The 25,999-nt window shown below is 52.8% G+C and overlaps 3 protein-coding genes across 5 annotated transcripts in view; all 3 read left to right on the forward strand.

The window, feature by feature from the left end:
- Window positions 1-25,999, forward strand: part of LOC141073571 (uncharacterized) — a 700,581-nt gene that overhangs the window by 167,685 nt on the left and 506,897 nt on the right. The gene's annotated exons all lie outside the window — the stretch shown is intronic.
- Window positions 1-25,999, forward strand: part of LOC141074220 (uncharacterized) — a 345,885-nt gene that overhangs the window by 151,317 nt on the left and 168,569 nt on the right. The gene's annotated exons all lie outside the window — the stretch shown is intronic.
- LOC141073603 (uncharacterized) overlaps window positions 3,300-25,999 on the forward strand; it is a 58,504-nt gene continuing 35,804 nt past the window's right edge. Inside the window, exon 1 of the mRNA XM_073560898.1 lies at window positions 3,300-3,359. The gene's annotated coding sequence lies outside the window, so the exon portion shown is untranslated. The remainder of the gene's footprint in view (window positions 3,360-25,999) is intronic.

A 25,999-nucleotide genomic window follows, 5' to 3' on the forward strand; every position in this document is an offset into this window, starting at 1 on the left:
AAGATGGTGAGCCAAGGGCTGCACAAGACAGTCATCCAATCGTGACAGATATCTTGAGGGAAGTGTCCGTAGGGAACCCAGAGCCATCTGTTCAGGGTGAGAGCAAGTCCACGACCTTCAAGGTTGTAATTGATGTACCAGAAGACATGCAGGAAGCCTGTGCTGAGGAAGGTGTGCATGAGGCCTTTAGGAAGGCTATAGAAGCATGTAGTGTGATCTGGGCACCAGAGACGAAGCAGCTGGTCATACTGTCATCTAAGGAAGTCACAAGGAAGCGGGTTACTATCCTGAGGGATATGCATCTACAATGCCTCCGCACAAGGCAGATGATCCTGTTGGGAAAAAAAGAAGCCGCTCGATGTCTAGAGTGTGCGAGGAAAGTTCAAAGTCAGCACGGCATTGCAGAAGACATCATTCAAGTGCCCGGAGGTCTGGTGAGGAAAGTCATCGGAAGGTTTGGGAAAGTGATGCAGGACATGGTGAACAGGTCTGGCGTGATGAGAGTGAGGATTCCGGCTAATGACGAAACCCAGGACAAGGGTGAAGATGGGATGGTTCCATTCCTCGTTGTCGGGTCCATGGAGAGCCTTGGGAATATCCGGATGCTCCTGGAGTATCGCGTGTCATACCTGAAAGAAGTAGAGCAGCTAAGACTTGAGAGGAAGCAGATCAGTAGAGAGCTGGAGGAAATGGAAAGAAGATGGCCGCCTCCTTCAACTCGCGGTATAGAAAGGCAAAGAGGTTCACTTAAGACTGGAAGTCCTAAAGATGGAGATAAGAGAGTACATAGAGATAAATGGAAGGGCTGCTCTCGGGACCTTATAGACCTTAGGAGAAATGGCCAGCAGAGAGAGGACAGTAGGTGGCCTGATGGAAGAGGAAGTAGTGATGCCTCAGTTAGCTCAGAGCTGAGTGACCTAGGCAGGAGACCCTGTAGAAGACGTGGTGACAAAGAGTCAGTCCAGACAAGAGGTATGGGGGCAAGGGAGTCGCAACACCATACTGACAGCCGGGGATGCGGGTGTTCTGACGTGGGCCCATCTTTATCAAAGAACAAGACAGAGTCGGATAAGGGATGCCTACTGAAGAGTTCACTAGCAGGGCCTGACTTTGATAGACGATTTGACTGGCAGAGACGACCGAGAAGGATCTCTGGTCGAGTAATAGAAAGTGCCAAGCCCCACGGCTTTAGGCAGAGGAGGGGGATATGTGGTGTGACAGGTGAACGCGTGGTTAATGGGAGATATGTCACATGGAGGGATGCTCCCTGCGATGCAACCCGGAGTATTTTGCCTATAGTGTACATGAGCACTAAAGATGTCATTTAGTGCACTGGGTGCGGAATGTACTCCGTTTTGCCTGAAGATATGTGTATGTTCAGGACATGTGGTGAAGTCCTGACCATGTGACCAGCTCATGTGATCCATACCTCACCTATGGGTGTGGTTACAGGGCTATGTAATTAAGGTGTTTGGCACATGTGAGAGAGACTGTGAGGAAGTCTGGCAGAGTGTGGACAGACTTCCATGTGTCCAGGTGCGACACTACAGAGAGTGGTCTGTGTTCCAAGGAAGGAGAAGCCTTCCTGTGTCTGCGGCTGCAGATAGAGCGCTGCTCTGGACATTGCCCTGACCTGTGTGCACAGGACCTGAGGGAACACAGCCCAGCTAAGGACTGTTTATGTGCTGTCTCTGGTTTATGGAGTAATAAACCCTGTGAAATTTTAAAGGAACGTGCCTCATGTTTGACTCCCGCCGCACCTAAGCGAGTCCGAATCCTTACAAATGTTATTTATTAAGTATTTTGTGTGACAGAATGCTCTGATTTAGGTGCACAAAAATTAAAAGTTTGAAAATAGTAAAATTTTCAATATTTTTGCCAAATTTACATTTTTTTTTTCACAAACAAAACACCAGAAAATTTTGAAGAAATTTTACCACTATCATGGAGTACAATATGTCCTGAAAATTTTTTTTCATAATCAGCGGGATTTGTTGAAGCATTCCAGAGATATTACCTCATAGACATAAAGAGACAGTGGTCAGAATTGTAAATTAAGGCCTGGTCATTAACCTACAAAGTGGCTTGGTCCTTAAGGGGTTAAAAATAAATAGGGTATGTCTCCATGTAGCGTATGTTTTCAGGGTTTGCTGCAGACCGAACGCTGAGTACAGCCGCGGCATCCAGATGTTACAGCATAGTGGAGGGGATTAATGGCATCTTGTCTCCACTATGCGTGCAGGGACGCGGGTGACATACCCAAAATTACGGCCATGCGCTGCGTCTTTCCAGACTGCAGCATGTCTATTTATCTTGTGGAGACGCTCTGTGTCCGCAAGGTAAGTAACCAGGGGCAGACATACCGCCGATTCAACCGATGCAACTGCTCCGGGGCCAGGAGCGGGAGGGCGCCCCTGATGGACATGCAACGCAATTAGGTGAATGACAGCCGGCGGCAGTATTACTGCTAGCAGCAGCAGGGGGGCGCTCTGCTGCACGCATGTGAGGTGACAGTTACACGGGCCCCCTTCCTGACCTCACCTGCTAGCATACTGTATGCTGCTGTCTGGCTGTCACTGGTGCGGGGCTGTGGGGTGAGGGGCAGCAGACAGGAAGAGAGGAGTGACAGAGCAGGAGCTGACTGACCTAGGAAGCACTGGCTCTGCAACTTCCAGGGTCTCCTCTCCTCCAGACCCTGGGTACCAGCCGCACATGGAGCGCTCACTTTACGCACGGTGGGCATAGTCACATGTGTAAAGTGAGCGTTTCAATGCAATTCTATGGCGGCGGAATCGCCACAATTCCGCACAAAGAATGAGCATGCTGCGGATGTTACAGCGATGCGATTCACCAGCATTAGCACAGCAACTGCGGAATCCCATAGGATTGCATGGGATGCGTTTTCTTAGCGCTTTTGCAGAGGAAAAAACGCAGTGAAAACGGTAAAAAACGCAAAGTGTGCACACAGCCTAATACCTAACGTCTAATTCCACTGAAGCTACACACGGTCTGAGGTCCCAACCGTCCCAGATACAGCGGACAGTCCCGGATTGGGGTCTCTGCCCTACAGACCCGGAGTCTGCTGAATGCCTCTCACTGCCCTCATGTCCCCTCCAACATCTCCTCCTCCCGGGACAGAAACTAGTGGGAAATGTCTGTGGCCGGAGGGGGCGCTAGAGAGGAAGAAACATTTACCCCGAGCTGAGCAGAGATTCCCCCTCTCTATACTGGAGGTCTGCAGCCAGGACCTGTGATGACGTCACCGTCACATGATCAGTCACATGGGGGAGGAGCAGGAAGTGAAGGGTTTTCTGTGTAGGAACTGCGACATGTAAGAGCTGGAGGAGAAGTCTGCACTGGTGAGCGGTAATGGGGGAGCAGGGACTGTGTGATAGAGGGGACAGGACTCAGTCCTGGGGGAGCACCGGACTCTGCACATTAGGGTACAGCCGGCTCCACATGTAAGAGCTGGAGGAGAAGTCTGCACTGGTGAGCGGTAATGGGGGAGCAGGGACTGTGTGATAGAGGGGACAGGACTCAGTCCTGGGGGAGCACCGGACTCTGCACATTAGGGTACAGCCGGCTCCACATGTAAGAGCTGGAGGAGAAGTCTGCACTGGTGAGTGGTAATGGGGGAGCAGGGACTGTGTGATAGAGGGGACAGGACTCAGTCCTGGGGGAGCACCGGACTCTGCACATTAGGGTACAGCCGGCTCCACATGTAAGAGCTGGAGGAGAAGTCTGCACTGGTGAGTGGTAATGGGGGAGCAGGGACTGTGTGATAGAGGGGACAGGACTCAGTTCTGGGGGAGCACCGGGACTCTGCACATTAGGGTACAGCCGGCTCCACATGTAAGAGCTGGAGGAGAAGTCTGCACTGGTGAGTGGTAATGGGGGAGCAGGGACTGTGTGATAGAGGGGACAGGACTCAGTCCTGGGGGGCACCAGGACTCTACACATTAGGGTACAGCCGGCTCCACATGTAAGAGCTGGAGGAGAAGTCTGCACTGGTGAGCGGTAATGGGGGAGCAGGGACTGTGTGATAGAGGGGACAGGACTCAGTCCTGGGGGGCACCGGGACTCTGCACATTAGGGTACAGCCGGCTCCACATGTAAGAGCTGGAGGAGAAGTCTGCACTGGTGAGCGGTAATGGGGGAGCAGGGACTGTGTGATAGAGGAGACAGGACTCTGTCCTGGGGGGCACCGGGACTCTGCACATTAGGGTACAGCCGGCTCCACATGTAAGAGCTGGAGGAGAAGTCTGCACTGGTGAGCGGTAATGGGGGAGCAGGGACTGTGTGATAGAGGGGACAGGACTCAGTCCTGGGGGGCACCGGGACTCTGCACATTAGGGTACAGCCGGCTCCACATCTAAGAGCTGGAGGAGAAGTCTGCACTGGTGAGCGGTAATGGGGGAGCAGGGACTGTGTGATAGAGGGGACAGGACTCAGTCCTGGGGGGCACCGGGACTCTGCACATTAGGGTACAGCCGGCTCCACATGTAAGAGCTGGAGGAGAAGTCTGCACTGGTGAGCGGTAATGGGGGAGCAGGGACTGTGTGATAGGGGGGACAGGACTCAGTCCTGGGGGAGCACCGGGACTCTGCACATTAGGGTACAGCCGGCTCCACATGTAAGAGCTGGAGGAGAAGTCTGCACTGGTGAGCGGTAATGGGGGAGCAGGGACTGTGTGATAGAGGGGACAGGACTCAGTCCTGGGGGGGCACCGGGACTCTGCACATTAGGGTACAGCCGGCTCCACATGTAAGAGCTGGAGGAGAAGTCTGCACTGGTGAGCGGTAATGGGGGAGCAGGGACTGTGTGATAGAGGGGACAGGACTCAGTCCTGGGGGGCACCGGGACTCTGCACATTAGGGTACAGCCGGCTCCACATCTAAGAGCTGGAGGAGAAGTCTGCACTGGTGAGCGGTAATGGGGGAGCAGGGACTGTGTGATAGAGGGGACAGGACTCAGTCCTGGGGGGGCACCGGGACTCTGCACATTAGGGTACAGCCGGCTCCACATGTAAGAGCTGGAGGAGAAGTCTGCACTGGTGAGCGGTAATGGGGGAGCAGGGACTGTGTGATAGAGGGGACAGGACTCAGTCCTGGGGGAGCACCGGGACTCTGCACATTAGGGTACAGCCGGCTCCACATGTAAGAGCTGGAGGAGAAGTCTGCACTGGTGAGCGATAATGGAGGAGCAGGGACTGTGTGATAGAGGGGACAGGACTCAGTCCTGGGGGAGCACCGGGACTCTGCACATTAGGGTACAGCCGGCTCCACATGTAAGAGCTGGAGGAGAAGTCTGCACTGGTGAGCGGTAATGGGGGAGCAGGGACTGTGTGATAGAGGGACAGGACTCAGTCCTGGGGAGCACCGGGACTCTGCACATTAGGGTACAGCCGGCTCCACATGTAAGAGCTGGAGGAGAAGTCTGCACTGGTGAGTGGTAATGGGGGAGCAGAGACTGTGTGATAGAGGGGACAGGACTCAGTCCTGGGGGGGCACCGGGACTCTGCACATTAGGGTACAGCCGGCTCCACATGTAAGAGCTGGAGGAGAAGTCTGCACTGGTGAGTGGTAATGGGGGAGCAGAGACTGTGTAATAGAGGGGACAGGACTCAGTCCTGGGGGGGCACCGGGACTCTGCACATTAGGGTACAGCCGGCTCCACATGTAAGAGCTGGAGGAGAAGTCTGCACTGGTGAGTGGTAATGGGGGAGCAGGGACTATGTGATAGAGGGGACAGGACTCAGTCCTGGGGGGGCACCGGGACTCTGCACATTAGGGTACAGCCGGCTCCACATGTAAGAGCTGGAGGAGAAGTCTGCACTGGTGAGTGGTAATGGGGGAGCAGAGACTGTGTAATAGAGGGGAGAGGACTCAGTCCTGGGGGGCACCGGGACTCTGCACATTAGGGTACAGCCGGCTCCACATGTAAGAGCTGGAGGAGAAGTCTGCACTGGTGAGTGGTAATGGGGGAGCAGAGACTGTGTAATAGAGGGGAGAGGACTCAGTCCTGGGGGGCACCGGGACTCTGCACATTAGGGTACAGCCGACTCCACATGTAAGAGCTGGAGGAGAAGTCTGCACTGGTGAGCGGTAATGGGGGAGCAGGGACTGTGTGATAGAGGGGACAGGACTCAGTCCTGGGGGGCACCGGGACTCTGCACATTAGGGTACAGCCGGCTCCACATCTAAGAGCTGGAGGAGAAGTCTGCACTGGTGAGCGGTAATGGGGGAGCAGGGACTGTGTGATAGAGGGGACAGGACTCAGTCCTGGGGGGCACCGGGACTCTGCACATTAGGGTACAGCCGGCTCCACATGTAAGAGCTGGAGGAGAAGTCTGCACTGGTGAGTGGTAATGGGGGAGCAGGGACTGTGTGATAGGGGGGACAGGACTCAGTCCTGGGGGAGCACCGGGACTCTGCACATTAGGGTACAGCCGGCTCCACATGTAAGAGCTGGAGGAGAAGTCTGCACTGGTGAGCGGTAATGGGGGAGCAGGGACTGTGTGATAGAGGGGACAGGACTCAGTCCTGGGGGGCACCGGGACTCTGCACATTAGGGTACAGCCGGCTCCACATGTAAGAGCTGGAGGAGAAGTCTGCACTGGTGAGCGGTAATGGGGGAGCAGGGACTGTGTGATAGAGGGGACAGGACTCAGTCCTGGGGGGCACCGGGACTCTGCACATTAGGGTACAGCCGGCTCCACATGTAAGAGCTGGAGGAGAAGTCTGCACTGGTGAGCGGTAATGGGGGAGCAGGGACTGTGTGATAGAGGGGACAGGACTCAGTCCTGGGGGGCACCGGGACTCTGCACATTAGGGTACAGCCGGCTCCACGTGTAAGAGCTGGAGGAGAAGTCTGCACTGGTGAGCGGTAATGGGGGAGCAGGGACTGTGTAATAGATGGGAGAGGACTCAGTCCTGGGGGGCACCGGGACTCTGCACATTAGGGTACAGCCGGCTCCACATGTAAGAGCTGGAGGAGAAGTCTGCACTGGTGAGCGGTAATGGGGGAGCAGGGACTGTGTGATAGAGGGGACAGGACTCAGTACTGGGGGGGCACCGGGACTCTGCACATTAGGGGACAGCCGGCTCCACATGTAAGAGCTGGAGGAGAAGTCTGCACTGGTGAGCGGTAATGGGGGAGCAGGGACTGTGTGATAGAGGGGACAGGACTCAGTCCTGGGGGGCACCGGGACTCTGCACATTAGGGTACAGCCGGCTCCACATGTAAGAGCTGGAGGAGAAGTCTGCACTGGTGAGCGGTAATGGGGGAGCAGGGACTGTGTGATAGAGGGGACAGGACTCAGTCCTGGGGGGCACCGGGACTCTGCATATTAGGGTACAGCCGGCTCCACATGTAAGAGCTGGAGGAGAAGTCTGCACTGGTGAGCGGTAATGGGGGAGCAGGGACTGTGTGATAGAGGGGACAGGACTCAGTCCTGGGGGGGCAGCGGGACTTTGCACATTAGGGTACAGCCGGCTCCACATGTAAGAGCTGGAGGAGAAGTCTGCACTGGTGAGTGGTAATGGGGGAGCAGGGGCTGTGTGATAGAGGGGACAGGACTCAGTCCTGGGGGAGCAGCGGGACTCTGCACATTAGGGTGCAGCCGGCTCCACATGTAAGAGCTGGAGGAGAAGTCTGCACTGGTGAGCGGTAATGGGGGAGCAGGGACTGTGTGACAGAGGGGACAGGACTCAGTCCTGGGGGGCACCGGGACTCTGCACATTAGGGTACAGCCGGCTCCACATGTAAGAGCTGGAGGAGAAGTCTGCACTGGTGAGCAGTAATGGGGGAGCAGGGACTGTGTGATAGAGGGGACATGACTCAGTCCTGGGGGAGCACCGGGACTCTGCACATTAGGGTACAGCCGGCTCCACATGTAAGAGCTGGAGGAGAAGTCTGCACTGGTGAGTGGTAATGGGGGAGCAGAGACTGTGTAATAGAGGGGAGAGGACTCAGTCCTGGGGGGCACCGGGACTCTGCACATTAGGGTACAGCCGGCTCCACATGTAAGAGCTGGAGGAGAAGTCTGCACTGGTGAGCGGTAATGGGGGAGCAGGGACTGTGTGATAGAGGGGACAGGACTCAGTCCTGGGGGGCACCGGGACTCTGCACATTAGGGTACAGCCGGCTCCACATGTAAGAGCTGGAGGAGAAGTCTGCACTGGTGAGCGATAATGGAGGAGCAGGGACTGTGTGATAGAGGGGACAGGACTCAGTCCTGGGGGAGCACCGGGACTCTGCACATTAGGGTACAGCCGGCTCCACATGTAAGAGCTGGAGGAGAAGTCTGCACTGGTGAGCGGTAATGGGGGAGCAGGGACTGTGTGATAGAGGGGACAGGACTCAGTCCTGGGGGAGCACCGGGACTCTGCACATTAGGGTACAGCCGGCTCCACATGTAAGAGCTGGAGGAGAAGTCTGCACTGGTGAGCGGTAATGGGGGAGCAGGGACTGTGTGATAGAGGGGACAGGACTCAGTCCTGGGGGAGCACCGGGACTCTGCACATTAGGGTACAGCCGGCTCCACATGTAAGAGCTGGAGGAGAAGTCTGCACTGGTGAGCGGTAATGGGGGAGCAGGGACTGTGTGATAGAGGGGACAGGACTCAGTCCTGGGGGAGCACCGGGACTCTGCACATTAGGGTACAGCCGGCTCCACATGTAAGAGCTGGAGGAGAAGTCTGCACTGGTGAGCGGTAATGGGGGAGCAGGGACTGTGTGATAGAGGGGACAGGACTCAGTCCTGGGGAGCACCGGGACTCTGCACATTAGGGTACAGCCGGCTCCACATGTAAGAGCTGGAGGAGAAGTCTGCACTGGTGAGCGATAATGGAGGAGCAGGGACTGTGTGATAGAGGGGACAGGACTCAGTCCTGGGGGAGCACCGGGACTCTGCACATTAGGGGACAGCCGGCTCCACATGTAAGAGCTGGAGGAGAAGTCTGCACTGGTGAGCGGTAATGGGGGAGCAGGGACTGTGTGATAGAGGGGACAGGACTCAGTCCTGGGGGGGCACCGGGACTCTGCACATTAGGGTACAGCCGGCTCCACATGTAAGAGCTGGAGGAGAAGTCTGCACTGGTGAGTGGTAATGGGGGAGCAGAGACTGTGTAATAGAGGGGAGAGGACTCAGTCCTGGGGGGCACCGGGACTCTGCACATTAGGGTACAGCCGGCTCCACATGTAAGAGCTGGAGGAGAAGTCTGCACTGGTGAGCGGTAATGGGGGAGCAGGGACTGTGTGATAGAGGGGACAGGACTCAGTCCTGGGGGGCACCGGGACTCTGCACATTAGGGTACAGCCGGCTCCACATCTAAGAGCTGGAGGAGAAGTCTGCACTGGTGAGCGGTAATGGGGGAGCAGGGACTGTGTGATAGAGGGGACAGGACTCAGTCCTGGGGGGCACCGGGACTCTGCACATTAGGGTACAGCCGGCTCCACATGTAAGAGCTGGAGGAGAAGTCTGCACTGGTGAGCGGTAATGGGGGAGCAGGGACTGTGTGATAGGGGGGACAGGACTCAGTCCTGGGGGAGCACCGGGACTCTGCACATTAGGGTACAGCCGGCTCCACATGTAAGAGCTGGAGGAGAAGTCTGCACTGGTGAGCGGTAATGGGGGAGCAGGGACTGTGTGATAGAGGGGACAGGACTCAGTCCTGGGGGGGCACCGGGACTCTGCACATTAGGGTACAGCCGGCTCCACATGTAAGAGCTGGAGGAGAAGTCTGCACTGGTGAGCGGTAATGGGGGAGCAGGGACTGTGTGATAGAGGGGACAGGACTCAGTCCTGGGGGGCACCGGGACTCTGCATATTAGGGTACAGCCGGCTCCACATGTAAGAGCTGGAGGAGAAGTCTGCACTGGTGAGCGGTAATGGGGGAGCAGGGACTGTGTGATAGAGGGGACAGGACTCAGTCCTGGGGGGGCAGCGGGACTCTGCACATTAGGGTACAGCCGGCTCCACATGTAAGAGCTGGAGGAGAAGTCTGCACTGGTGAGTGGTAATGGGGGAGCAGGGGCTGTGTGATAGAGGGGACAGGACTCAGTCCTGGGGGAGCAGCGGGACTCTGCACATTAGGGTGCAGCCGGCTCCACATGTAAGAGCTGGAGGAGAAGTCTGCACTGGTGAGCGGTAATGGGGGAGCAGGGACTGTGTGACAGAGGGGACAGGACTCAGTCCTGGGGGGCACCGGGACTCTGCACATTAGGGTACAGCCGGCTCCACATGTAAGAGCTGGAGGAGAAGTCTGCACTGGTGAGCAGTAATGGGGGAGCAGGGACTGTGTGATAGAGGGGACATGACTCAGTCCTGGGGGAGCACCGGGACTCTGCACATTAGGGTACAGCCGGCTCCACATGTAAGAGCTGGAGGAGAAGTCTGCACTGGTGAGTGGTAATGGGGGAGCAGAGACTGTGTAATAGAGGGGAGAGGACTCAGTCCTGGGGGGCACCGGGACTCTGCACATTAGGGTACAGCCGGCTCCACATGTAAGAGCTGGAGGAGAAGTCTGCACTGGTGAGCGGTAATGGGGGAGCAGGGACTGTGTGATAGAGGGGACAGGACTCAGTCCTGGGGGGCACCGGGACTCTGCACATTAGGGTACAGCCGGCTCCACATGTAAGAGCTGGAGGAGAAGTCTGCACTGGTGAGCGATAATGGAGGAGCAGGGACTGTGTGATAGAGGGGACAGGACTCAGTCCTGGGGGAGCACCGGGACTCTGCACATTAGGGTACAGCCGGCTCCACATGTAAGAGCTGGAGGAGAAGTCTGCACTGGTGAGCGGTAATGGGGGAGCAGGGACTGTGTGATAGAGGGGACAGGACTCAGTCCTGGGGGAGCACCGGGACTCTGCACATTAGGGTACAGCCGGCTCCACATGTAAGAGCTGGAGGAGAAGTCTGCACTGGTGAGCGGTAATGGGGGAGCAGGGACTGTGTGATAGAGGGGACAGGACTCAGTCCTGGGGAGCACCGGGACTCTGCACATTAGGGTACAGCCGGCTCCACATGTAAGAGCTGGAGGAGAAGTCTGCACTGGTGAGCGATAATGGAGGAGCAGGGACTGTGTGATAGAGGGGACAGGACTCAGTCCTGGGGGAGCACCGGGACTCTGCACATTAGGGTACAGCCGGCTCCACATGTAAGAGCTGGAGGAGATGTCTGCACTGGTGAGCGGTAATGGGGGAGCAGGGACTGTGTGATAGAGGGGACAGGACTCAGTCCTGGGGGAGCACCGGGACTCTGCACATTAGGGTACAGCCGGCTCCACATGTAAGAGCTGGAGGAGAAGTCTGCACTGGTGAGCGGTAATGGGGGAGCAGGGACTGTGTGATAGAGGGGACAGGACTCAGTCCTGGGGAGCACCGGGACTCTGCACATTAGGGTACAGCCGGCTCCACATGTAAGAGCTGGAGGAGAAGTCTGCACTGGTGAGCGATAATGGAGGAGCAGGGACTGTGTGATAGAGGGGACAGGACTCAGTCCTGGGGGAGCACCGGGACTCTGCACATTAGGGGACAGCCGGCTCCACATGTAAGAGCTGGAGGAGAAGTCTGCACTGGTGAGCGGTAATGGGGGAGCAGGGACTGTGTGATAGAGGGGACAGGACTCAGTCCTGGGGGGGCACCGGGACTCTGCACATTAGGGTACAGCCGGCTCCACATGTAAGAGCTGGAGGAGAAGTCTGCACTGGTGAGTGGTAATGGGGGAGCAGAGACTGTGTAATAGAGGGGAGAGGACTCAGTCCTGGGGGGCACCGGGACTCTGCACATTAGGGTACAGCCGGCTCCACATGTAAGAGCTGGAGGAGAAGTCTGCACTGGTGAGTGGTAATGGGGGAGCAGAGACTGTGTAATAGAGGGGAGAGGACTCAGTCCTGGGGGGCACCGGGACTCTGCACATTAGGGTACAGCCGGCTCCACATGTAAGAGCTGGAGGAGAAGTCTGCACTGGTGAGCGGTAATGGGGGAGCAGGGACTGTGTGATAGAGGGGACAGGACTCAGTCCTGGGGGGCACCGGGACTCTGCACATTAGGGTACAGCCGGCTCCACATCTAAGAGCTGGAGGAGAAGTCTGCACTGGTGAGCGGTAATGGGGGAGCAGGGACTGTGTGATAGAGGGGACAGGACTCAGTCCTGGGGGGCACCGGGACTCTGCACATTAGGGTACAGCCGGCTCCACATGTAAGAGCTGGAGGAGAAGTCTGCACTGGTGAGTGGTAATGGGGGAGCAGGGACTGTGTGATAGGGGGGACAGGACTCAGTCCTGGGGGAGCACCGGGACTCTGCACATTAGGGTACAGCCGGCTCCACATGTAAGAGCTGGAGGAGAAGTCTGCACTGGTGAGCGGTAATGGGGGAGCAGGGACTGTGTGATAGAGGGGACAGGACTCAGTCCTGGGGGGGCACCGGGACTCTGCACATTAGGGTACAGCCGGCTCCACATGTAAGAGCTGGAGGAGAAGTCTGCACTGGTGAGCGGTAATGGGGGAGCAGGGACTGTGTGATAGAGGGGACAGGACTCAGTCCTGGGGGGAACCGGGACTCTGCACATTAGGGTACAGCCGGCTCCACATGTAAGAGCTGGAGGAGAAGTCTGCACTGGTGAGCGGTAATGGGGGAGCAGGGACTGTGTGATAGAGGGGACAGGACTCAGTCCTGGGGGGCACCGGGACTCTGCACATTAGGGTACAGCCGGCTCCACATGTAAGAGCTGGAGGAGAAGTCTGCACTGGTGAGCGGTAATGGGGGAGCAGGGACTGTGTAATAGAGGGGAGAGGACTCAGTCCTGGGGGGCACCGGGACTCTGCACATTAGGGTACAGCCGGCTCCACATGTAAGAGCTGGAGGAGAAGTCTGCACTGGTGAGCGGTAATGGGGGAGCAGGGACTGTGTGATAGAGGGGACAGGACTCAGTACTGGGGGGGCACCGGGACTCTGCACATTAGGGGACAGCCGGCTCCACATGTAAGAGCTGGAGGAGAAGTCTGCACTGGTGAGCGGTAATGGGGGAGCAGGGACTGTGTGATAGAGGGGACAGGACTCAGTCCTGGGGGGCACCGGGACTCTGCACATTAGGGTACAGCCGGCTCCACATGTAAGAGCTGGAGGAGAAGTCTGCACTGGTGAGCGGTAATGGGGGAGCAGGGACTGTGTGATAGAGGGGACAGGACTCAGTCCTGGGGGGCACCGGGACTCTGCATATTAGGGTACAGCCGGCTCCACATGGAAGAGCTGGAGGAGAAGTCTGCACTGGTGAGCGGTAATGGGGGAGCAGGGACTGTGTGATAGAGGGGACAGGACTCAGTCCTGGGGGGGCAGCGGGACTCTGCACATTAGGGTACAGCCGGCTCCACATGTAAGAGCTGGAGGAGAAGTCTGCACTGGTGAGTGGTAATGGGGGAGCAGGGGCTGTGTGATAGAGGGGACAGGACTCAGTCCTGGGGGAGCAGCGGGACTCTGCACATTAGGGTACAGCCGGCTCCACATGTAAGAGCTGGAGGAGAAGTCTGCACTGGTGAGCGGTAATGGGGGAGCAGGGACTGTGTGACAGAGGGGACAGGACTCAGTCCTGGGGGGCACCGGGACTCTGCACATTAGGGTACAGCCGGCTCCACATGTAAGAGCTGGAGGAGAAGTCTGCACTGGTGAGCAGTAATGGGGGAGCAGGGACTGTGTGATAGAGGGGACATGACTCAGTCCTGGGGGAGCACCGGGACTCTGCACATTAGGGTACAGCCGGCTCCACATGTAAGAGCTGGAGGAGAAGTCTGCACTGGTGAGCGGTAATGGGGGAGCAGGGACTGTGTGATAGAGGGGACAGGACTCAGTCCTGGGGGGCACCGGGACTCTGCACATTAGGGTACAGCCGGCTCCACATGTAAGAGCTGGAGGAGAAGTCTGCACTGGTGAGCGGTAATGGGGGAGCAGGGACTGTGTGATAGAGGGGACAGGACTCAGTTCTGGGGGAGCACCGGGACTCTGCACATTAGGGTACAGCCGGCTCCACATGTAAGAGCTGGAGGAGAAGTCTGCACTGGTGAGCGGTAATGGGGGAGCAGGGACTGTGTGATAGAGGGGACAGGACTCAGTCCTGGGGAGCACCGGGACTCTGCACATTAGAGGACAGCCGGCTCCACATGTAAGAGCTGGAGGAGAAGTCTGCACTGGTGAGCGGTAATGGGGGAGTAGGGACTGTGTGATAGAGGGGACAGGACTCAGTCCTGGGGGGTACCGGGACTCTGCACATTAGGGTACAGCCGGCTCCACATGTAAGAACTGGAGAAGAAGTCTGCACTGGTGAGCGGTAATGGGGGAGCAGGGACTGTGTGATAAAGGGGACAGGACTCAGTCCTGGGGGAGCACCGGGACTCTGCACATTAGGGGACAGCCGGCTCCACATGTAAGAGCTGGAGGAGAAGTCTGCACTGGTGAGCGATAATGGGGGAGCAGGGACTGTGTGATAGAGGGGACAGGACTCAGTCCTGGGGAGCACTGGGACTCTGCACATTAGGGTACAGCCGGCTCCACATGTAAGAGCTGGAGGAGAAGTCTGCACTGGTGAGCAGTAATGGGGGAGCAGGGACTGTGTGTTAGAGGAGTCAGGACTCAGTCCTGGGGGGCACCGGGACTCTGCACATTAGGGTACAGCCGGCTCCACATGTAAGAGCTGGAGGAGAAGTCTGCACTGGTGAGCGGTAATGGGGGAGCAGGGACTCAGTCCTGGGGGCACCGGGACTCTGCACATTGGGGTACGCCAGCTCCACATGTAAGAGCTGGAGGAGAAGTTTGCACTGGTGAGCGGTAATGGGGGAGCAGGGACTGTGTGATAGAGGGGACAGGACTCAGTCTTGGGGGAGCACCGGGACTCTGCACATTTGCACTGCTGATCACATTTGTGTATTACTGTGAAGAGCTTTAAAACCTGCACTCCTGTAATGACCACAGGCAGGATACCAATACCCAATACACAGCAGGACTCTAATATTCCTGGAACATTCACATGTTCCTCTTCCAGTGGGGTGTACAAAATTCTGTGCACCATATGTCCTATTGTGGGTCTCTGTATTTGGATAATTAGGACAGAAACTGAGAGAGAGGATGTGGTCTCATCACCAAACCATTACAGACAGAAAACCCCTTTACCTGTGACCAAACATTCCTGAGGTCCAGAACACAACATGAACAATATGGAACTTATATTAAAAGGGAACTTGAAATCGCAAAAACATTTCAGTGTTTGGGAGCAAAAACATGTGGCAGACTGGGATCCCCTCCACACAGGACCAAATCTGCCAGGAGGATTTCTGACTTGCTGGAGAATCTGATTAATCAGCTTCAGAGACAGGAGGTCATCAGGTCTCTGATCTTATATGGATATGGGGACAAGAAAACTTTCACACCACTTATCTAGTTAACCACTTAATGACCGCCTATGCATTAAAACTGTCGCTAAGGGGTCTTCCTTCATTGCTGTTTTAAGACTGCGATTGGGAATAACGGTATAGTGCTCTCCCAACAAAATCACAGCCGGATTTTCCTGTCCTTGAACATGTCATCGCCGATATTAAATGAATAACGGCGATCATGCAAAAAGAAAAGTGCCAGCTAGTAAAGTCATTTCTCTCTCTACTGACATGTTATACATGTCGGAAGAGAGACAAATGATGTCCCTATGCCCCTCTCCGTTGCCTCCTACTCTGTCCCCTATCTCTCCTCCTCCACCCTATCATAGTGATCCAAACCCAATAATTAGATAATTAGTATGTACAGTGCGTTGCGAAAGTATTCGGCTCCCTGGAACTTTCCAACCTTTTCCCACATATACTTCAAACATCAAGATACCAAATGTAAATTTTTGGTGAAGAATCAACAACAAGTGGAACACAATTGTGAAGTTGAATGAAATTTATTGGTTATTTAAAATTTTTGTGGAAATTCAAAAACTGAAAAGTGGGGTGTGCAATATTATTCAGCCCCTTTACTTTCTGTGCAGCAAACTCACTCCAGAAGTTCATTGTGGATCTCTGAATGATCCAATGTTGTCCTAAATGACTAATGATGATAAATATAATCCACCTGTGTGTAATCAAGTCTCCAGATAAATGCACCTGCTCTGTGATAGTCTCAGGGTTCTGTTTGAAGCACAGAGAGCATCATGAAGACCAAGGAACACAACAGGCAGGTCCGTGATACTGTTGTGGAGAAGTTTAAAGCCAGATTTGTATGCAAAATGATTTCCAAAACTTTAAACATCCCAAGGAGCACTGTGTAAGTGATCATATTGAAATGAAAGGAGTGTCATACCACTGAAAATCTACCAAGACCCAGCCGTCCCTCTAAACTTTCATCTCCAACAAGGAGAAGACTGATCAGAGATGCAGCCAAGAGGCCCATAATCACTCTGGATGAACTGCGGAGGTCTACAGCTGAGGTGGGACAGTCTGTCCATAAGACAACAATCAGTCGTACACTGCACAAATCTGGCCTTTATGGAAGAGTGGCAAGAAGAAAGCCATTTCTCAAAGATATCCCTAAAAAGTGTTTAAAGTTTGCAACAAGCCACCTGGGAGACACTCCAAACATGTGGAAGAAGGTGCTCTGGTCAGATGATACCAAAATCGAACTTTTTGGCAACAATGCCAAATGATATGTTTGACGTAAAGGCAACAGCTCATCACCCTGAACACACCATCCCCATTGTCAAGCATAGTGGTGGCAGCATCATGATTTGGGCCTGCTTTTCTTCAGCAGGGACAGGGAAGATGGGTAAAATTGATGGGAAGATGAATGGAGCCAAATACTGGACCATTGTTGAAGAAAACCTGTTGGAGTCTGCAAAAGACCTGAGACTGGGACGGAGATTTGTCTTCCAACAAGACTCTGAATTTCCCCATGGTGGGACGATTAAAGGATTATCTTATCTTAATGATCCCAAACATAAAGCAAAATCTACAATGGAATGGTTCACAAATAAACGTATCCAGGTGTTAGAATGGCCAAGTCAAAGTCCAGACCTGAATCCAATCGAGAATCTGTGGATAGAGCGGAAAACTGCTGTTCACAATCGATCTCCATCAAACCTCACTGAGTTTGAGCTGTTTGCCAAGGTTAGAATGGGCAAGAATTTCAGTCTTTCGATGTACAAAACTGATAGACATACCCCAAACGACTTGCAGCTGTAATCGCAGCAAAAGGTGGCGTAACAAAGTATTAAGTTAATGGGGCCGAATCATATTGCACGCCCCACATTTTTTAGTTTTTGAATTTGCACAAAACTTAAAAAAACAATAAATTTATTCGGTCGTCCATGACAGCACATCTGAGAGGGGGATCCGCGCTTTAGGATCAGGATACATAAGGGCGGCACCTCTCCCACGCATCAGTTGGTTTCCTGTTCCTGAAGGACAGGATTCCCTATAGATCGTATCATCATGGTCGAGGAATCCCTAGGCCGGCTGTCCGACTCGGGTAGCTGGGGGGGTCTCCTACCTCAGTCAGTGCGGGGTCCCTGGAAGCGCCACGGTGGGTCCGGGTAGGGCTTCACGACAGTGTGCGGAGCAGGTGGGAGCGGGGTCCGGAGGATGCCCGTCTCCAGGGCCAGCGCCGGCATGTGAGTATGTTGCCTCCGAACCCCCTTCCTGGTCCCCCCCTGGAGCAGTACGGACCGTCATCCGGGGCCGGCTGGCGTATCGTGGTGGCGGGCATGGAGCGGGTCGGGCCTTGGCGCCGCAGTCATTTTCTCATTACCCGCGCGTTCACTGAAGGCGCCGGAAGTGACTGTCGGGGGCTGGGCCAACGGCGCTGGGCCGGAAGTCGGATGCCGGCCGGCTTTTTTCTGTTCGCCGCGAGTGTTGGGGTGGCGGCGGCGCGAGTGGCGGCGTGGAGGGAGGGAGGGAGGAGAATGGGCCCCTGGCATATCGCCTGCGGACCCGGATTTCTGGGCGGAGGAGCATGAAAGGGCACAGAAACGCTGCGGGGCTGCTTTTGGGATCATTTGCAGCAATGGGTGAGCCGGAAGCTCCCGTGGCCCAGCTGGACCGAGAGTAGGAACGTACCTCAGAGAGGTCCCAGACAAGCTCCCAGCAAAATATAAAACGAACTGGACAATCCGGCCACAGAAGTTTCTCAAGGCCGAAGGATCCAGCTCCCCCCCCCCCCCCCCCTCCCGTGATCCGGTACCTACGCCTTCTGCTCAGGGTAAGAGATCTTCGTGTATGTGCCCTGACGCAGTGTTCCCCTTATGTTTTTTCCTCCTATAGGGGAAGAAGTGCACTGACAAAGCGAAAAACAGGGAGTGCGCCCTTTGCAATTGCTCCTTGCCGGACGCCTACCCTAAAAAACTGTGCCAGTCATGTATACGGTAGATGGTTAAAAAAAAAAAGGGGGTAGTAGTCCCAAAAATTACCATACAGACTTCCTTACCCTTTCCCTACTCCTACAAGTGGCGGAAGAAACCCCTGACTTCGCTATGAGTCTAAGGGAAATTATCAGGATGGAAGTTAAAGCTCTAAAGTCCGTATCCCAGGAGGAATCATCTAAGAAAAGGAGAGCAAGTTTCTCAGGGTCAGACTCCTCAGCTGACCCTAGAGGAAAGGAAGATTCCTCAGAGCCCTCGACCTCCTCGTCTGCTTCCTCTTCAGAGGAGGACGCAAGCCGTTTCTGCGTGGGTTTAAAACAAGTGGATAAATTAGTCAAGGCAGTTAGGGCTACCATGGGGGTAACAAACGCAAAACCAGAACGGTCAGCACAGGACCTAATGTTTGGCGGTTTAGACCCCAAGAAGCGTAAGTCGTTCCCGTTAAACGACAAGGTCTAAAACCTAATCAATAGGAAATGGAAGAAACCAGAAAGAAAAGGCTCCCTACCACCGGCCTTTAAACGATGATATCCCTTTGAGGACCCCTTGGTAAACAAATGGGACAAAGCCCCGAAATTGGACGCAGCAGTGGCTAAAGTGTCCAAAAAATCCGCTATTCCCTTTGACGACATGGCTTCCTTAAAAGATCCACTAGAAAAAAAGACTCCAACCTGAAAGGAACATGGGAAATGTCAGCTGGTGCCCTGAGGCTGACAATAGCGGCTACCTGCACAGCCAGATCTATGATGGTCTGTCTGGACCAGCTGGAGTCCAAATTAGAGGACAGAGCCTCGAGGGACTCTTATCTTGAAGACCCTACCTACCATCCAGAATGCAGCAGCCTTTTTAGCCGACGCTTCGGCAGATTCTGCAAGAATGGCGGCCAAAGCCACAGGCCTATCAAATGCAGCCCGAAGGGCTATATGGCTGAAATGCCGGCCCGGGGATATCCAGGCCAGATCCCGGCTTTGCTCCATCCTGTGTGAGGGGGAATATCTATTTGGTCCAGTCCTAGATGAACTCCTGGAGAAACCCGGCGACGAAAAAAAGAAATTCCCTTCCCTGCCCACCCCCTCCTATAGGCGTCCCTTCGCTAGGAAGAGATTTTTTCTGTGGAAGATCATCCAGAGACCGGGGCAGATGGGAAGATAAAAAGAAAAAAGGTACCGGGTTTATGTTTGGAGGGGGACGCCAGGAAGCATCCCGTGAGACCAAGAAACCTCCCCAATGACTAGCGGCTCCGGTGGGAGGTAGATTATCAGCCTTCTACCAAGCCTGGTTACGGATCTCAAACAGTAACTGGTTCCTGGGGTTGGTAGCCTCAGGTCTAAGGCTAGAATTTTCCTGTGCTCCCAGGAACAGTTTTAAGGTCACCCCGCTCAGGTCTTCCCTGTCGGAGGCTGCCCTAGAGACCAAAATCCATGACCTATGCCATAAAAAAAGTACTGATAAAGGTACCAGAGGCAGAGAAGGGCGAAGGCTTCTACTCCCCGCTATTTTTGGTCCGTAAACCGGATAGTTCTTACAGGACCATAATAAACCTGAAGGCACTCAATAGATACCTGATCATTCGGCCATTTAAAATGGAAACAATTCCACAATAATGTTACTGTTTGAAAACAGCTTTATGGTGGTGTTGGATTTAAAAGACGCCTACTACCATTTACCCATCCATGCGTCTCATCAACGTTTCCTCAGAGTGGCGGTTCATTTAGAGGGGTCGGTACAGCCTTTCCAATATGTCGCCCTTCCCTTCGGTATAGCAGTCGCCCCCCTAGTGTTCACTAAAGTTATAGCGGAGGTTATGGCCCATCTGCGAGAAGCAGACATCCTGGTAATCCCCTACCTGGATGACTTCCTTATTGTAGGCAAAACAGCAGACCATTGTCTGGATCAATTGCAAAAAGCAAAATCAGCTCTGGAAAACTCTGCTAAACATTAAGAAGTCCCGTCTACAGCACATGAAAGTTCAGCAGTTTTTGGCAAAATCAGGAGTGTCGTCTTCCACCCGAAAAATTAGTTTGCCTATGACATCAGGTCTTGAACGCCTCCAATAACCCCACCATGTCCCTTAGGAAGGCAATGTCCCTCCTGGGTTCTCTCTCATCCTGCATCCCCATGGTCCAGTGGGCACAGTTCCATACAAGGGTGCTACAGGGCGAGGTTTTACGTCATCAAAAAATCATGGGCGGTTTTCTAGAAGACCAGTTGACCTTGTCCCAACATGCTATAAGATCCCTTGATTGTTTTCGTCTAGCCACCAATCTAGCCAGAGGGGTGCCCTGGGAATATAACGTAACCCGGGTAGTCACCACAGACGCAAGCCCTACGGGTTGGGGGGCCCACATGGGGGAAGTCTTAATCCAGGACCTATGGGATTACCATCAGTTGGAAATGTCCTCCAACCTGAAAGAACTAACAGCCTAGAGCAGGCAGTTAAAAACCTTCTTGTGTATCTACAGGGTCACCATGTTCGAATATTCTCCGACAATCAGGTCACCGTGGCTTACATCAACCACTAAGGTGGGACTCGTTCCAGACCCCTGATGAAGGTAGCAGAGCGGCTGTTTCAATTGGCAGAGCAACATCTTCTGTCTTTAACAGCTCTGCACACAAAAGGAAGAGAAAACACCACAGCGGACTTCCTAAGCCGCAACCTTCTAAGACAAAGGGAATGGTCCTTAATAAACCTCCATCTTCGACCTGATTGTACAAAAATAGGGTCAGCCAGAAGTGGACCTCTTCGCCACCAGAGAGAACAGGAAAGTGCCTCAGTTTTGCTCTCTAAATCCCAGAGAAAAGCCACTGGCAGTAGTTGCTCTTCTTATCAAATGGGACTTCGGGCTAGCATACGCCTTCCCTCCCCTTTCTCTACTACCCCTGGTGATGAGAAAAGTCAGGAAGGACAAAGCGAGGATTATAGTGATCGCCCCGTTTTGGCCCAGGAGGGCATGGTTCTCATGGTTCATGACCATGTCGGTGTCCGACCCATGGGTCCTACCAAACCTTCCAGATCTCCTATCCCAGGGCCCAGTTTACCATCTTCAGGTGGCTGGCCTACATCTGACGGCCTGGATTTTGAACAGTCACTACTAAAGGAGAAAGGTTTCTCCCCAGCCCTAATTAACACCCTGCTCAAAAGCAGAAAACCAGTTACAACCAAAATCTACGTTAGGATCTGGAAAAGATTCAATCAGGGTTCAGGGGTAGTAGCTGGGCAGTCCACACCCATAGCGCAGATCCTAGAATTCTTACAAAGAGGTCTGGACATGGGGCTTTCCACCAGCACCCTTAAAGTACAGGTGTCAGCCTTAGGGGCCCTGTTTAACTGCAACATCGCCAGTAACTATTGAATCAATGGGTTTATTAAGGTAACAGGCAGGTCCAGACCGGTAGTAAGAAATACATTTATGCCATGGGATCTAAACCTAGTCCTCACGGCCATGACGGAGGCCCCGTTTGAGCTTATCTCATCAGCCTCCACAAAAAACCTGTCTCTTAAAGTGGCTCTTCTGGTAGCGTTGACATCAGCCCGTAGAGTAAATGACATCCAGGCACTATCTAGACTTCCTCCTTACATACAATTCAGGGACGACAGGGTAATTCTTACACCCGATCCAGCATACCTGCCTAAAGTAGCCTCCAGTTTCCATGGAACTCTGGAGATAATCCTTCCATCCTTCCTCCCTAATCCCACAACCGATAAGGAAAGGAAACTACACACTCTAGACGTTAGGTGGAGGTGGATTAGGGAGGCCATTTCATTAGCATACACCTCAAAGCGCAAACCGGCTCCTGGCAAGCTGAGGGCGCATTCCACCAGGGCCATGGCAACCTCATGGGCAGAGAGATCAGAAGTCTCGATCGACCAAATATGTAAGGCAGCTACTTGGTCCTCTCCTAGCACCTTTTACAATCATTATAGACTAGACCTGGGTGCTTCCTCAGACCTCTCCTTTGTGTGTTAAATATTTGCTTCCTTTCCTGTCAATACTTAAAAAGCATTTTCCATTTTTTTTATCTATGTGTAAACATCAGTACCCTCTCAAAAGACCATTTCCTGTCTTAATTATTCGTCCAATCTATAACTCTTTGTCCCTGCACAACAGACGTCCCTTTTTCACCGCTTGGGTCCTATGTCCTAAAAGGAGCTGCATGCATTTTAATAAAGACTAGCTGAAGAGCCCGGCGCTGCCCGGGCATAGTAACTAACTGTGGTTAGTTATAACAAATTATAATTATCCTCCATCCCATAGTCCCGTGCCCATATACCCATCATACATATCCACGATCCCATAGGCCCGTGCCCATATACCCATCATACATATCCTCCATCCCATGGTCGAGTGCCCATATACCCATCACACATCCTCCATCTCATAGTCAACCATTATGACATCATAATGAGCGGCGGGGCTTGCAACCTATGATGACATCAGCGTCGCCATTGGCAACCATTGTGACATCATAATGAGGGGCGGGGCTTGATACGCACACAGTTTCCCCATTATGTAGATAGGGGCAAAATTGTTTGGTGAATTGGAACACGCGGGGTTAAAATTTCACCTCACAACATAGCTTAGGACGCTCTCAGGGTCCAGACGTGTGACTGTGCCAAATTTTGCGGCTGTAGCTGCGACGGTGCAGATGCCTATCCTGGAAATACACACACACATACATACATACATACTTTGAGCTTTATATATTAGATTGTCATCTATACATTTCAGTCTTACTCATTTCCCATATGTTAATGTGTAATTTAACTACTAAAAGATATTTGTGGAATGGAAGCCCTTGTTTGCTACTGCCATTTCCAGTGACCGAGGAGGAGGGAGTGGTGTTGATGACCCCTCTCTAGTGTTGCTTAAAGATTTTAATATTTTCTATGACAAATATAATTTTTTTTTATGTTAGTAATTAACAGGTATAATAATTACAAAATTATTTTGGTTTTCCCACTGAAAGCAATATTTTTTTGTTTTACTTTTTACATGCAGACAACAATAATGTCAATTTGTCTGTATGTTATTGCTAATATATTTATATTTTTTCCTTTAATAATTCTATCTCTTTGTATGGTCTATTCAATATCTTCCTTTTCCTCCCTTTTTATCCCTTTTTTGTTTCCAGTCCCACTCTACTACCTGTATTGAGATCAAAAGGGGCAGTACTGCAAAATGGTGCATAAATTGTAAGAAAGTAGTAATAAATGGGTTAAATTAAAAGCACCAAAGTTGAGCATGTAACAAAAACTAATAGGTGGCTGTGGAACACCTGATATTCAAAGAACCTACAATAATTGTGTACAGCCAAGAAAAGGTACAAAAGTACTACACTGCTCAAAAAAATAAGACACCCCCAATAAAGGCGTGGTTCTGCAGGTGGGGACCACAGACCACATCTCAGTACCAATGCTTTCTGGCTGATGTTTTGGTCACTTTTGAATGTTGGTTGTGCTTTCACACTCGTGGTAGCATGAGACGGACTCTACAACCCACACAAGTGGCTCAGGTAGTGCAGCTCATCCAGGATGGCACATCAATGCGAGCTGTGGCAAGAAGGTTTGCTGTGTCTGTCAGCATAGTGTCCAGAGGCTGGAGGCGCTACCCGGAGACAGGACAGTACACCAGGAGATGTGGAGGGGGCCGTAGGAGGGCAACAACCCAGCAGCAGGACCGCTATCTCAGCCTTTGTGCAAGGTGGAACAGGAGGAGCACTGCCAGAGCCCTGCAAAATGACCTCCAGCAGGCCACAAATGTGCATGTGTCTTCACAAACGGTTAGAAACCAACTCCATGAGGATGGTCTGAGTGCCCAGTTGTCCACAGATGGGGGTTGTGCTCACAGCCAAACACCGTGCAGGACGCTTGGCATTTGCCACAGAACACCAGGATAGGCAAATTCACCACTGGTGCCCTGTGCTCTTCACAGATGAAAGCAGGTTCGCACTGAGCAAATGTGACAGAGTTTGGAGACGCCATGGAGAGCGATCTGCTGCCTGCAACATCCTTCAGCATGACCGGTTTGGCAGTGGGTCAGTAATGGTGTGGGATGGCGTTTCTTTGGAGGGCCGTACAGTGTTGGGCTATGAGCACAACCCCCATCTGTGGACGTCGGGCACTCAGACCATCCTCATGGAGTCGGTTTCTAACAGTTTGTGTAGACACATGCACATATGTGATCTGCTGGAGGTCATTTTGCAGGGCTTTGACAGTACTTCTCCTGTTCCTCCTTGCACAAAGGTGGAGGTAGCGGTCCTGCTGCTGAGTTGATGCCTTTCTACGGCCACCTCCACGTCTCCTGGTGTACTGGCCTGTCTCCAGGTAGCGCCTCCAGCCTCTGGACACTACGCTGACAGACACAGCAAACATTCTTGCCACAGCTCGCATTGATGTGCCATCCTGGATGAGCTGCACTACCTGAGCCACTTGTGTGGGTTGTAGAGTCTGTCTCGTGCTACCACGAGTGTGAAAGCACAACCAACATTCAAAAGTGACCAAAACGTCAGCCAGAAAGCATTGGTACGGAGATGTGGTCCCCACCTGCAGAACCGCTCCTTTATTGAAGGTGTCTTGATAATTGCCAATAATTTCCATCTGTTGTCTATTCCATTTGCACAACAGCATGTGAAATTGATTGTCAATTAGTGTTGCTTCCTAAGTGGACAGTTTGATTTCACAGAAGTTTGATTTACTTGGAGTTATATTCTGTTGTTTAAGTGTTCCCTTTATTTTTTGAGCAGTGTATATATTATTGCCTAGAAATAGACATAAAAGACAAGTAGTTTAAAAATAAGGGAAACACGAGAGCGACAAACACATCAGGAGTAACCTAGTAACATAGTTTTGAAGGCTGAAGGAAGACCTTATGTCAGTGACCATGACAGCCACATGCGGGAAGTAAGCAGAACAATGCATTCCTATGGGTGCGGGATCGTCGCGATTCCGCAAATTAATGAGCATGCTGCGGTTTTTACCGCGAAGCGATTCCGCCGCGGTAAAAACCGCAGCATTGCGGAATCCCATAGGAATGCATGGGATGCTTATTTTTCGCGTTTTCGCGGCAAAATCGCGCGGTTAAAACCGCCGCGGAAACGCGAAAAAAACGCCACGTGTGAACTCAGCCTAAGGGCTGCAAATATGAAGAGAAAAAGTAAAGGACTAATATTTACCCATATGTTCCTCCTGCCGGGATGTAGTCAGCTCCAATGTGTGTTTCGGTGCTAGCCTTTATCAGGGGATGTCATCAAACCAGTGGAGAGAACTATTTAACCCCTTAAGCCCCAAGGGTGGTTTGCACGTTCATGACCGGGCCAATTTTTACAATTCTGACCACTGTCCCTTTATGAGGTAATAACTCTGAAACGCTTCCATGGATCCCGGTGATTCTGACATTGTTTTCTCGTGACATAATGTACTTCATGTTAGTGGTAAAATTTAATTCAAATAACTTGCGTTTATTTGTGAAAAAAACGGAAATTTGGCAAAAATGTTGAAAATTTCGCAATTTTCCAATTTTGAATTTTTATGCCCTTAAATCACAGAGATACAGCACACAAAAAACTTGATAAGTTACATTTCCCACATGTTTACTTTACATCAGCACAATTTTGGAACCAAAA

Source organism: Dendrobates tinctorius, unplaced genomic scaffold, assembly GCF_039654945.1.
Source record: "Dendrobates tinctorius isolate UK_male_01 unplaced genomic scaffold, ASM3965494v1 ptg000014l, whole genome shotgun sequence".
Taxonomy (NCBI): Eukaryota; Metazoa; Chordata; class Amphibia; order Anura; family Dendrobatidae; genus Dendrobates; species Dendrobates tinctorius.